The 12,106-nt window shown below is 39.2% G+C and overlaps 1 protein-coding gene across 5 annotated transcripts in view; it reads right to left on the minus strand.

Moving 5' to 3' along the window:
• Nucleotides 1-12,106, minus strand: part of atp2b2 (ATPase plasma membrane Ca2+ transporting 2) — a 116,056-nt gene that overhangs the window by 85,360 nt on the left and 18,590 nt on the right. For 2 of the 5 annotated variants that reach the window (XM_040052247.1, XM_040052248.1), the window contains exon 1: nt 6,877-7,116. The exons of 2 other annotated variants lie outside the window; for them this stretch is intronic. The gene's annotated coding sequence lies outside the window, so the exon portion shown is untranslated. Of the gene's footprint in view, nt 1-1,305; nt 1,324-6,876; nt 7,117-12,106 lie in introns of those variants that run through there. One more of the 5 variants, XM_040052253.1, reaches the window with a different exon arrangement.

Raw genomic sequence — 12,106 nt, forward strand, 5'->3', positions numbered from 1 at the left:
AAAATATTAAGTACATGCAAAGAAGGTATCCTGTGAACCACATACTGAATTTTTTGCCTGAGATGTAAATGAATACCTTAATTTAACACAAAATATAATTTAACATTTTAGATATTTATTTCAACTTATCAAACTCAGATAATTACTATGAGGATATTCATAGATTTTATCAGGCTCATCTAACTTATATTTATAGTGATATTTACTAAGCCTCTGAATTACTTTTTAGAGTGTGTGGTGACCCTTGTAAATAAGGGAGCAGCCAAAAGTAGCTTTAGAATATTAACACTGATGTAAACACTGGGTGTCACATTTAACTTTAACAAGTCCAACATGGGAAGCCTGCATAGGATTAAAAGGATCGCAGACTACTAGACCTCGTTCATCATCGTCTAAGTCATACACAAAAAAAAAACAAAGTGTTGTGTGTGGTGGACGCACAACATCTAATGCGAGCACTCGTCAGCATCTAATCCAAACACACGCTGTAGCCTGTCACCATTTGGACTTAACGTTGCAAGATTTAAACGTCTAAAAAAAAATCAGTGCGGTACAACTGATGATCACATACAGGTCAGAAAACAAGCAAATAAAGCTGTTAATCCTCCAGCTGAAAGCTAATTAGCGCCAGCTGTGTCATCCATTTATTCATTTTATACAAGCCTGGTCTGTTTTAAATACTGGTCACAAAGAAACTTGTGGCTAGAATTACTTATACCTATCAGATGACATATGCACACTTATGCACATCTTTGTGTGTGTGTGTGTGTGTGTGTGTGTGTGTGTGTGTGTGTGTGTGTGTGTGTGTGTGTGTGTGTGTGTGTTTAGTCATTTCAGGTAGACAGTCATGAAAACAAAAAGAAATTCTTGTGTGACATCAAATCAGTTCACAGGTATTATGTTTTTATGTCTACTTCTAAATATCAGAATATAACTATTCTACTTTTTTCCTGTCTTGTTCCCCACTTGGATTTAAATAAACCATCCCATCTGTCTGCCTGTGCTCTCTTTAAACTTCTCCTTTGTCGGCTCACCTCCTTGTGCCTGCGTGCTTCTCTGCCCACCAGTGGTTCATTATATAATGCTGGAATCTTCCTGGAGACGGACTAGAGTCTGTTAGGATCTTACATTAGGCGGAGTTTGACAAATGCATGTGACAAATTGGTTTTGTAACCAATCTCCCTGATGAGACCATGCACATCTACAAAACAGCTAAAATGTCTCAGTGTGGTGATATGTTTGTGTCACTGTCTGTGTCTGGTGTAGAAATCATCTGTTCAGGCAAAAGAATAAAGGGAATCATACCGATGTTCCAGGTTTCACTGAGATATGGTCCAAAAATAGAGAAAGAGACAACGTTGAATTCAGCTGTCTGCGGGAAGATAAGAAGGAACTGAAATTGTGTAATACTGGCTGCAGTATGCATGCAGTAGAGCACATCTATCTAACTGTTAATAGAACAAAAGAGCGGGCTTACAAAAGGTAGCCATTTTAGTCCACCAGAACCCATTTATCACCTGAATTAGCACCAGCAGCAGTCTGTTCAGTTTCACATGTTTCAAACTAGAACTGAATAAGTACATTATAATGTGACACATAGTTTTCTTATCTTGATTAAGTATCAAGATTAGATGCAATCTGAAGACTGAAAGGCAGAATTTGATTTGTTTTTGTTTTTCCCCTGTGGAAATTGGATGTACTGATAATTTAGACATATTAGCCATATATACATTCATTCATGTATATTTACCCATAGTTATAGTCTATTAAGCAAAATCATAGACCTCATACTTCTTATGTATAAGCATATGCTGTATTCTGTGCATTCTGACACATGGACACAAACATGCCTGCACACACACACACACATGTTATATTAACTTCCTACTGCAAGGTCACTGCTAGACGAAAAGAAAAAAGGCTGCTGTGCCCCTCTCCTTGCTCCAGATGAGGCTGTAAAAATCACGAGGGAGTTATTGGGCTATTTAAATTCAACACATGGAAGCGAACTGTGATGTAGGAGAGTAGACAAGAGAAGAGGAGAGAAGGGAAGCACTACAGTTTCCTTTGAAGTTTGCCTGTAAATTAAATTTTTTCAAGTCATTCAAACAAAATATGATATTTTTTTTATTATTAGTAGTAACTATTTTAACTTTAACAGTAGTTAGCATATATAACTTTATGGATCGACATTCCTACATTTGACAGCATTACATTTAATTTTATCTAATAATACTAATAATCTAAAACATAATTTAATTTATCATACTTTAAATTCAAGTATTAGGTACTTATACAACCATAACTCTGAGATCCTTTAGTAACAGCCAACCTCTTGTTGTTACTAAATTGATAAACATCAACTTAAGCTAGCTTGTTCAGAGCCTGCCGCTACAAAAACGGCATGATTCATGGACGACAGAAAATGTTGATGTTAAAATAACATTCTGATTTGCAATATCTTAGAAATGACTGACTGGTCTAAATAATAGAGTTGCTGATTAAAAACTATGGTGTGGATTCGATTTGATTTTTTTATTGATTTTTTTTTATACTTTTTTTTTTCTTCTTCTTTCTGTCAGGGGCAATGTATGAAAAAACATTCATCTAAATAGAAAGATGCACTTTACCACATTTAGTTTCCATCTGCAGTTAAATAAATAGAAATACACATAAAAACACATCATCAATAAACAAATTCAACACGTTCTATGCGATAATCCAAATATCCTAATTATAATTACAAATATTCATTACCTTCTCACAGAAATATCAAATACATAGAAAAAAATAGAAAAAGCATCCATTTATCATGCTGCAATGATCAATTCATGATGAATGAAGTTGGTCTTTTTAACCAGTAGTAGTAACCAGTAAAGCAATAGCCAAGACCTTATAAAAAGCTTGCTAACACTACATGTATGTGTTAGCGTTAGCAAGTGTGGCATCAATGTTTCATCAAGCATGAGCTGCTGATGATATGATATTTTATTGGGTTTATCACGTCACTATTCCTTTCTCCTCATAATAATTCTTAGCAGCGAAGAAAGCAAAGTAGATGAAAAAATACTATCAGAAGCAATGCAAACAATTTCACTTCAAGAGAATACCACATCCAACAAATGTCACGTGTTACACTGCTGTATTGGCACAAGCTCCTAGATGCAAGATCTGAACGTTTCAGCCTTTGCTGTCCCATTATCAAACAGCAACGTGTGCTTCTAGTCCTCAACACACGGCTATCTATATCTCATTTCAACATTAATTTATGGAATCAACAATTTATGGAATCAATTCAGATTATACACTTACACAAAGGAAAGCCGAGAAAAAAACATCAGCTACTAGCTCACAGCTCACCATGTCAAACACGTCCTGAATCACCAGGACACTATAAAAACTGATTTCAAACAATCAGCAGGCAAGACACCAAAAATATGATCGCTTACAAGACAGGAATAGACATGGAGGAAAAATTATTAGTCATTGTGTCATACACCTATGTACAAACCCACTTTGTGCTGTCAGATTTTCACACAGTAGGCGAAACTAAAAGTATTTTCACCTGAGAAAATTTTGGAAAGAAAAAACACTGGACTCTCTAATGTGTCACTACACTCAAAGCAAGTGGGTGTCAGTGTCAAGTGGCTGTCTTCAATTGCTTCACACCCAGGCTTTCAACCCATCTTATGAACACTTGTTATCAGAGGTGCATTTTTTTCACACTGTCTCACCAGCCAAAATATTTTTCTTTCAAAAATTTGAAAGATTTCATGACTGGAGGAAACAAAAACCATCAACAACAAAAGTGCTCAAACTTTTATTCCATCACCTGCAGCACTTCTACCTGCGAGGCTGTTTTTAAAGTGATTTATAAATAAAGTTGGCATGGATATGGTACCTGATATGAATTTGTCCTTAACAGAATACCTTTTCTATTTAAGGAACTCAGCTTAATATATAAAATATATAATTTACTTAATATAATTAATGTTTCTAAACTGCACATAAAGCACAATAAATCATTAGTCCATGGAAATTACATTAAATCACACGTAGAGATTTTAAGTCAAGTTTTTCTTTGGTTTCATTTTGGTTTTTAAATTACAGATCTTAAACTTCCACTAACTTGTACAATCCACACACAACTGTATATCAATACTCACTAACCCTAGAAAATGATGGCCACCTCATTGGATTGCAATGTTCCTTCTTTCATTCAGTTTCATCTTACCTCTCCACCTTTTATTCTTGTTCCTGCCTTCGTTGCTGCATTTACTCCAGACATGATATTGTTTGGCTGAAGTAGGAGTAAGAATTGAATTTAAACTGGCTCAATGGCAGCCTTGTCCCTTTCAGCCAAATCCTATATTTATACGTCTCAGTCTCCTCTTTTTCTTCTTTCCACTAATCAGGTTTTTAAAATAGCTTTCCTTCACTGACAGAAATGCTTACAAAAGAAAAATAAGCAATGAAGTTGCTATATGTTATCTATCAATTCCTGTCATCTAAGGCAAGAATTGATCACATTACATTACAGATTAGTTCTTTTTTAAGGGAAAATAGGGTTAAGGGTTAGCCTTGCTTACCATTTTTATTTGTCTTTAAGCTGTAAGATCCTAAGACGTGATGATGACACAGCAAAAATAATGAGGTGCATGCACCACTCTCGGCTACAGAAGTGTATAAGAAAGCAGAGCAACATATGGATTGTATCTGTAGGTGATATGCATTGACTGTAATTAGTTATCCTTCCTAGTGATAAATAAATCATACAATGACAAAATAATTTACATTTACAGACATGCAAGAAACTAAATGACAAAAAGTCTTGCCACATGCAGTCTAAACTCATCCAATGTGCCTTGGAAATGATTGTCCAGCTCTCTGAAAATCTTTTGGAAGGATGGTACTCTTTTTTTCAACGAGGGTGGAGAGCACATTCTGTGTGCATTTATGATATGACTGTGAAGGTCATAAATGGGAATCGTATCATAATACTCATACTCATAATTCAGTGAACCTCCATAGATGCAGGGCGGGACAATCATCCAGGAAAGACCACCACTATTATGGGCGATCGTGGCTCAAGAGTTGGGAGTTCGCCTTGTAAGGTAACTCGGAAGGTTGCTGGTTCGAGCCCTGGCTCGGACAGTCTCGGTCGTTGTGTCCTTGGGCAAAACACTTCACCTACCGCCTACTGGTGTTGGCCAGAAGGGCCGATGGCGCGATATGGCAGCCTCGCTTCTGTCAGTCTGCCCCAGGGCAGCTGTGGCTACAACTGTAGCTTGCCTCCAACAGTGTGTGTGAATGGGTGGATGACTGGGTGTGTAAAGTGCTTTGGGGTCCCTAGGTGGGACTAGTAAAAGCGCTATACAAATACAGGCCATTTACCATTACTATTAGTGTATAAATATTTCTTCACAGGTTAAAGGTCATTATACACAAAAAATGTATTAATTTGTAGGGACTCTTCCATCCTGGGGAACAAGTGGCTATGGAAATTGCTATTTGGGCTTTTTTGCGAGTTACAAACTTGGTTAAAGTAATTACATTGAATTCACAAGGTTTACTCTAAACAGATACACAATGTGGCACAACATTTTTAAATTCCCATGAATATGTTACTTTTTTTCTTCTTTTTGCCTCCAAAGTATTCCATTTTTAATTTTTATGCACACGTTTGCACTTTTATTATCTATGTCTTATTATCTGAACATAACGAGCAAGCAAAACATGAAGAGGGAAAAAAGCAAGAACACGGCAATAAAATGGGGACACTCATTTGAGTTGCCCGGCTGTCTTGGTGCAGTGGAGATGATGGTTGAGGTCACACAGTCATCGCAGCCCCAATAGAGGCACGATCAATTTCCTATGACAGCCTATCTTAGAGTACAGCTGAATGATTGGACGGCAGACTTGCTGACTGACTGTATGAATGAATGCATGAATAACTTGGTGGCTATGCAAATGGCTGACTTTTTTTTACAACTGTCACACTGACTACATGTGAACCAAAGTGTCCGATTCTGGTTAGCCAACCAGACGAAAAGCTATTGACCCTGTCAGTCAGTTGCAGAGATGATCAGTCCAGTCAGTTGATCAGACAAGCAAAAATCCAATCAACTAACCAGCCAATGCAATTACCAATTCACTGACCACTGATTGGAATGTGCCACAGACCCAGCCAGCAAGACAAGAAAAACTGACAGCCAACAGAGTAAGGAGGAGAAGTGATAATGTTCCCAATTAATTCAGTGGCCATGCCAAATAGTCAGTTGGCTAATGCAGTAATGACAGCAAACACATGATCAGCTACAGCAGTGAAACCTGCTGCCATGCCAGAACCAGTCAGTAAGTATGACAGAGAAGAGAAACTGCAGAGTTTATTCTGCCAACAGATGGCCCGAGAGAGAGAAGAGGTGTGCAATAAAACATCTTTATATACAGAAACTGCAGACAAGGGCATTTGATTTCACCTGAAAGTCAAAGACCAACACACAGCATTGACCGGCAGAACTTGTACAACATATCTGCATATTTAAAAAATGTCACCGCTGCATATATTATGCACGTGTTGATGGATCGTGCAGACAGCTCTAACAGATCTCCTCATCTCTCCTCTCCCTCTCTCACAGACCACCTGCTCCTAGACCATTTTGGATAACAGTACAGGGTTACATTATTATCTTTGTCCTCTTTGTCACAAACCAGAGACACACATGGAACAATGTGTACAATTCAGTGTCTTCACATGCAGCTGATTTATTTAACAGAATCAAAAGCAAATGATCGAACCAGCAAACACACACAAAAATACCCGAAACAAAAGTGCTGATTAATTTACATTTTCATACATGAGCAACGCATACTTACATGGCAGAAAGGTTAAAAGCACCGTCACCGTGACGTGAAAACCATCCCACCTAAAAACGATACTGCAACGGCACATGCAGCAGGGGACTAGGCACAACAGCGACGTGCGATATGTGTGCGTGCATGTGTGTGTGAGTGTAGGTGTGCATGTGTGTGTGGAGACTCGCTAAGCTGCACTCTCACTGCTACTGCCTCAGCTGGGGCTGTCTCAATGCACAGCCTGTACCATGTCGGCAGGCAGCAGGGGTGGGCGTATGTATGTGTGCGTGCGTGTGTGTGTTTGTGTGTGTGCGTGAGAGAGAGAGAGTAAGTGTGTGTGTGTGGACAGTGCTGCATAGCAGATCTTCCACTATCTGACTGGATCACTCAAGATAGATAGACAGAAAGACCGATAACTGGATTGATAAGAATAGAGAGGATAAAAGACAGGAAGGAGAGGATATGATGGTGAATCCTGTTCTCTACATCCCTGTGGGTCTCTTACTCCCTCTCATTGACATTTTGCCCCAAGAACAGAACAGCAGGGCCAGTGTAGACATGCATGCAACCTAGTTTTTAGAAATAACAGAAGAAGGAAGAGAGATAGGAAAGAAAAAAAAGAGGAGGGGTGGGCTGGTGGGACGTACAGTGAATAAATAAACGATGTACAAAAGAAAGGGGGGGGGGGGGGGGGGCAAAGTGAAAAAGGAAAGGCAAAGAATTTAGAAATTAGAAGGTGATTTGACAAAATTTGAAATGCCTTGAAGACAGAGACGTGATAAAAAGCTGTAGATGTAAAGAAGAAGCCAGTATGAGAATAAAAATGGAGAGGAGGGATAACTTTCAAGGGCATGCGTCATTCTTGCATTCTGCAGATCGGGATTCCCATATAAGACCCACAGACCTGGATACAGCTCACCCCAGTGGACATTATAGCTGCAGGACACAAGACCTTTGTGTAAGCCAGGCGCTCCAGAAGAAGGTAACAGCAACAGTTTCATGACACTGTCACTCATGTATCCCAGATCTTATCCTATCACAGCTTGCAGGGAGAGAGGAGGAGGAGGAGGAAGAGAGGGTACAACCTCACGCTCTTTAGTATGTCTTCATCACCCCCCCCCCCCACACACACACACACACACACACACACACTCTGCTTTACCAATGCCTATATTCCTGTCTCTTGCTCAACGTGTACATTACATTGTCACAACTCAGTGACTGTAAGGTGAACGACTCTGTATACCAAAGCATTGTAGAGATAAATGTGAAACCATCTTTCTGACAGCTAAAACCTAACTGAAACTGAATCATGCAACAAGACAGTGATTCCAAATACAGCAGTAATACCTACAACAGAATGACTGACAGAGAAAAAAAATTTTTGCTTGTTTGTTTGGGAACAATGACACCGAATGTTTGAGTTGGTTTTGAAAATGAGATGCTTTTAATTACATTTTTTCATCCTTAAGAAATGAAACACCCTTCAAAATGACAGAATACGAGAGCGTCCTGTGTGGTGGGGAGTGAATGGGTGAACGGGAAGTAACTGCAGGGAAGTAAGAAGCAGATGTGTCTGAAGTGAAGAGACGTTTCTGGCAGGTAACAAACACAAAGCAGATAATGTGAATAGAATTATCTTTGCAAAAGTGGGGATCATGACTAGAATAGAACAAAACAGAACAGAAAACCTAGAATGGATCCATATAGTACTGTAGTGACTGGATAACTTTTCACCACATTTTATAACATTATTTCCTGTATAGTGACTTAGTTTAGTTAAGAAGCTTATGGTGAAGTATGGTGAGAGAGAGAATGAGAGCAGTGATGGGGATCAGAAACAGGCCCTGAATATCAATGCAGCACGTCTACAAGACTTCAGGGCTGCAGTGCACCAAAACCTGGGAGAAAGAGCACAGTAGCGTCACAGCCAATCAGAGCTGAAGGTGACAGTCCTGCACAGCTAATATCCGTCCAACAAACCATCAATAGTTTCTGCCACCTGGAAGAATCGTGGCAAATCATCATTTTCCTTGTCTGATTTTTCTGCTTGCCTTTATGAGTGAAGTCTCATGAAGAGATCCTAAAGCACTTGCTAAAAAGTAAGATGCTGTACTTTTCAAATGAAACTATCACTTGCCTCATTAACATGAAAGTCAGCTTTAGCTCCGTCAAATACTGCAGGGTAGTTAAATTTAAAAAAAAAATGCTGCAGGCTTGCCTTTGCACCAGAGAAAACCCAGGTGTATTTAGCTTAAGAAAAATTTGTGCCATAGGTCTTAATTAAATCACAACCATGCAAGTAGACTATAAGGCGCATTAGTATAATACTCTCTGTGATTTTCTATAAATGGCACCTTATATTCCATCAGTAAAAGCTCCATTTCCTTCCAGTTTAGGGATTTGTTAACCCTGACTGACTGGTTGTCATGTTTACCTCAGGTCAATCAGACATCCCATATAGTGGTTTCTAGCTCCTGCCAATAACCATTAGACTTATTAATTGCGGAAGCCTCAGAGTATCTCCTGAGTGCTGGAGTAAAATTAGACCAGGGCTGTGTCTATCTATGGGCAGGCACACATGCTTGCAGTTAATGAGATGACTCCCAAAGGTTTCTAACCTCTCTCAATGAGAGGTCACCATTATGCATCCCCAACTCTTATCTAATACGTTTCCCACATGCTGCATGTCTGTATTTCCTTTAAATTTAAACAGTTAGCAAAAGTGAAACTTCAGCTGGTCTACAACTGTGCTGTGCAAAAATCTTGAGACACCTTCCATTTCTTAATATTTTTCTGGGGAATGGGAAATAGGTCAAGTAGTTTATTAAAAAAAGTGAAAACATACATGAAAATACAGTACACAATATTTAAAACAAAGTCTGGCTGAATCAATATTTGGTATGGCCACCTTTATTCTTCAACATAGCCTAAACTCTGTTAGACAAGTTTTCTTGTAGTTTCTTTAAAGAGTCTTCAGGAATAGTTCTCTGGGTTTCTTGGAGGACATTCAAAGGCCTTCTGTTCTTTTCTACTGCTTCAGTAATATTAAGGTCTGGGCTCTGGGGAGGTCAGTCCATGACTGAGTACCTCGTTGTTTGTTTTTCTATCCAGGTAAGTTGCTACTAATCAGATGCTTGCCAGATGGTATTGCATTGAAGATGAAAATATGACCGTATTTGTTACATGTTCATAATTTCATTAATGTTGAAATGCAGTTCCAAACTATGACAGAGCCTCCACTGTGTTTCACAGGTGACTGTTATCCTGACCTTCACCAAGCATAACTAACAATGATTTCAGCCAAAAATGTCAAACTTGGATTCATCCTTCCATAAGCCCTGTTTCTGCTGATTTTCAGTCTAATTCTCGTGTCATCTAGCATATCTCATTATTGTTGTTGACAGCCATCCTTCCACTGAGTCCATTTTGGATGAGGCTTCAGTGAGCAGTATATGGATCAACTGAAAGGCCACATGCATCTCTCATGTCCTGTGTCAGATTTTTTCTTAAAGACTTGGGTTCCTGTTACTGTCTCCTCTCCTCCTCTTGTCCAGTTTCCTCAAATTTTTTAAGGACACACTGCACACAATACAACAATATGACAAGTTTTGGGCTAAAAGCTCCTTGGGAATTACTTTGCAATTACCACGCAAAAATGCTATTTTATGCCTGTCAAACTGTGTCATCTTTGCATTCTTCAAAGATTCGGCTAAAGAAATTGGAAAAAATTATATATTGTTGTGACAGGCAGTAGCATTGTGCAATTCAAAACTGGTCAATTGCTAAGTTGTCTGTTATGTGTAGAGACAATAGTGGTTCATATGGTAAAAGGCCTGTATTTGTATAGCGCTTTACTAGTCCCTAAGAACCCCAAAGCACTTTACGCATTCAGTCATCCACCCATTCATGCACACATTCACACACTGGTGATGGCAAGCTACATGTAGCCACAGCTGCCCTGGGGCGCACTGACAGAGGCGAGGTTGCCCGAACACTGGCGCCACCGGGCCCTCTGACCACCACCAAGAGGCAATGGGTGAAGTGTCTTGCCCAAGGACACAACGACCGAGACTGTCCAAGCCGGGGCTCGAACTGGCAACCTTCTGATTACAAGGTAAACTCCCAAGTCTTGAGCCACAATCGCCCATATCGTGGCTCAAGACTTCTGTAGCTGCCTTTTTCTATGTTTGAATGATTCATAGGTCAATCTTAAGTGGGTAAACAAAAACAGACCTTCAGAAAGCCTAGGGATGTACAGTGTACAGTATTGTATATTGATAAATATTGCTAGGAGTAACAGACTTTTCAGTCTACATTTTGTTAAGCAAAGCATCCAGCTTTTTAATACTCTTTAATACTATGACTCCCAATTCCTAATCGGCATAGAAGTCAATACTATCCAATTTTCCTGTCTTATTTCTTTTTTTCCAGTTCTTCTTCACTTTTATCTACTATAGGTCCTTTTCCGGGAGTAATTTTGAACTTATTCCAGTTCCCTAAGGACAGCTATAAGCCTTAAGACTAATAGAAACACACATATACAACCCTGATAGTCACACAAAAACTCAAGACAGCTAACATCCACGTACTCATTCCAACAAACAGAGCCAGTGGACAGGGAGACATTGTCTGACTCTTGGGGTGAACTCGGTTGAATTGTCTTTAGCTAAGCTTCATGCATACAAAACCCAAAGGCAAGGAGAGACAGAGGACAAGAGGATATTACACACTGACAGATCATGCAAGCAGTACATAAAATATCAGCAAACACTCACTGTAGCTCTTCCAATTTAGGCTGTATCCTTGGTGTCAAATACAGGAAGTTGGCCATCAAGATGAATTTAGAAATTGTCTTTCTATGCGTGCTGTCATGTGAGGACACCAAACCAAAAATGTGTCCTGTGCGGGAACACCTCTTTCCATGTTTTTTGCTAATCCTATTCTTTCCCAAGGCTCAACTGAGAAACAAAGATGGGCTCTACTGTATGACTCCGAGGGGTAGACCCACATGGGAATACACATTACCACTTTAATAATACAAGGCAGTATTGGAACAAATGAGAACACCTTTATACTTACAGTAGCATGTCCAGCATAAAAAGGGTGAAAAAATATTCACAGTACATTAATTTCTGGTGTTATCTGGCTAGCACTGCATCAATCAGATTAAATAACCTGTTATTCAATGCTGGCATTCTGTGATATTTCACACTACGGTACATTTGCTGAGTCATTTTAGCAAGGACAC

Source organism: Simochromis diagramma, unplaced genomic scaffold (genome assembly GCF_900408965.1).
Source record: "Simochromis diagramma unplaced genomic scaffold, fSimDia1.1 OVJJ01000389.1, whole genome shotgun sequence".
Classification (NCBI taxonomy): Eukaryota; Metazoa; Chordata; class Actinopteri; order Cichliformes; family Cichlidae; genus Simochromis; species Simochromis diagramma.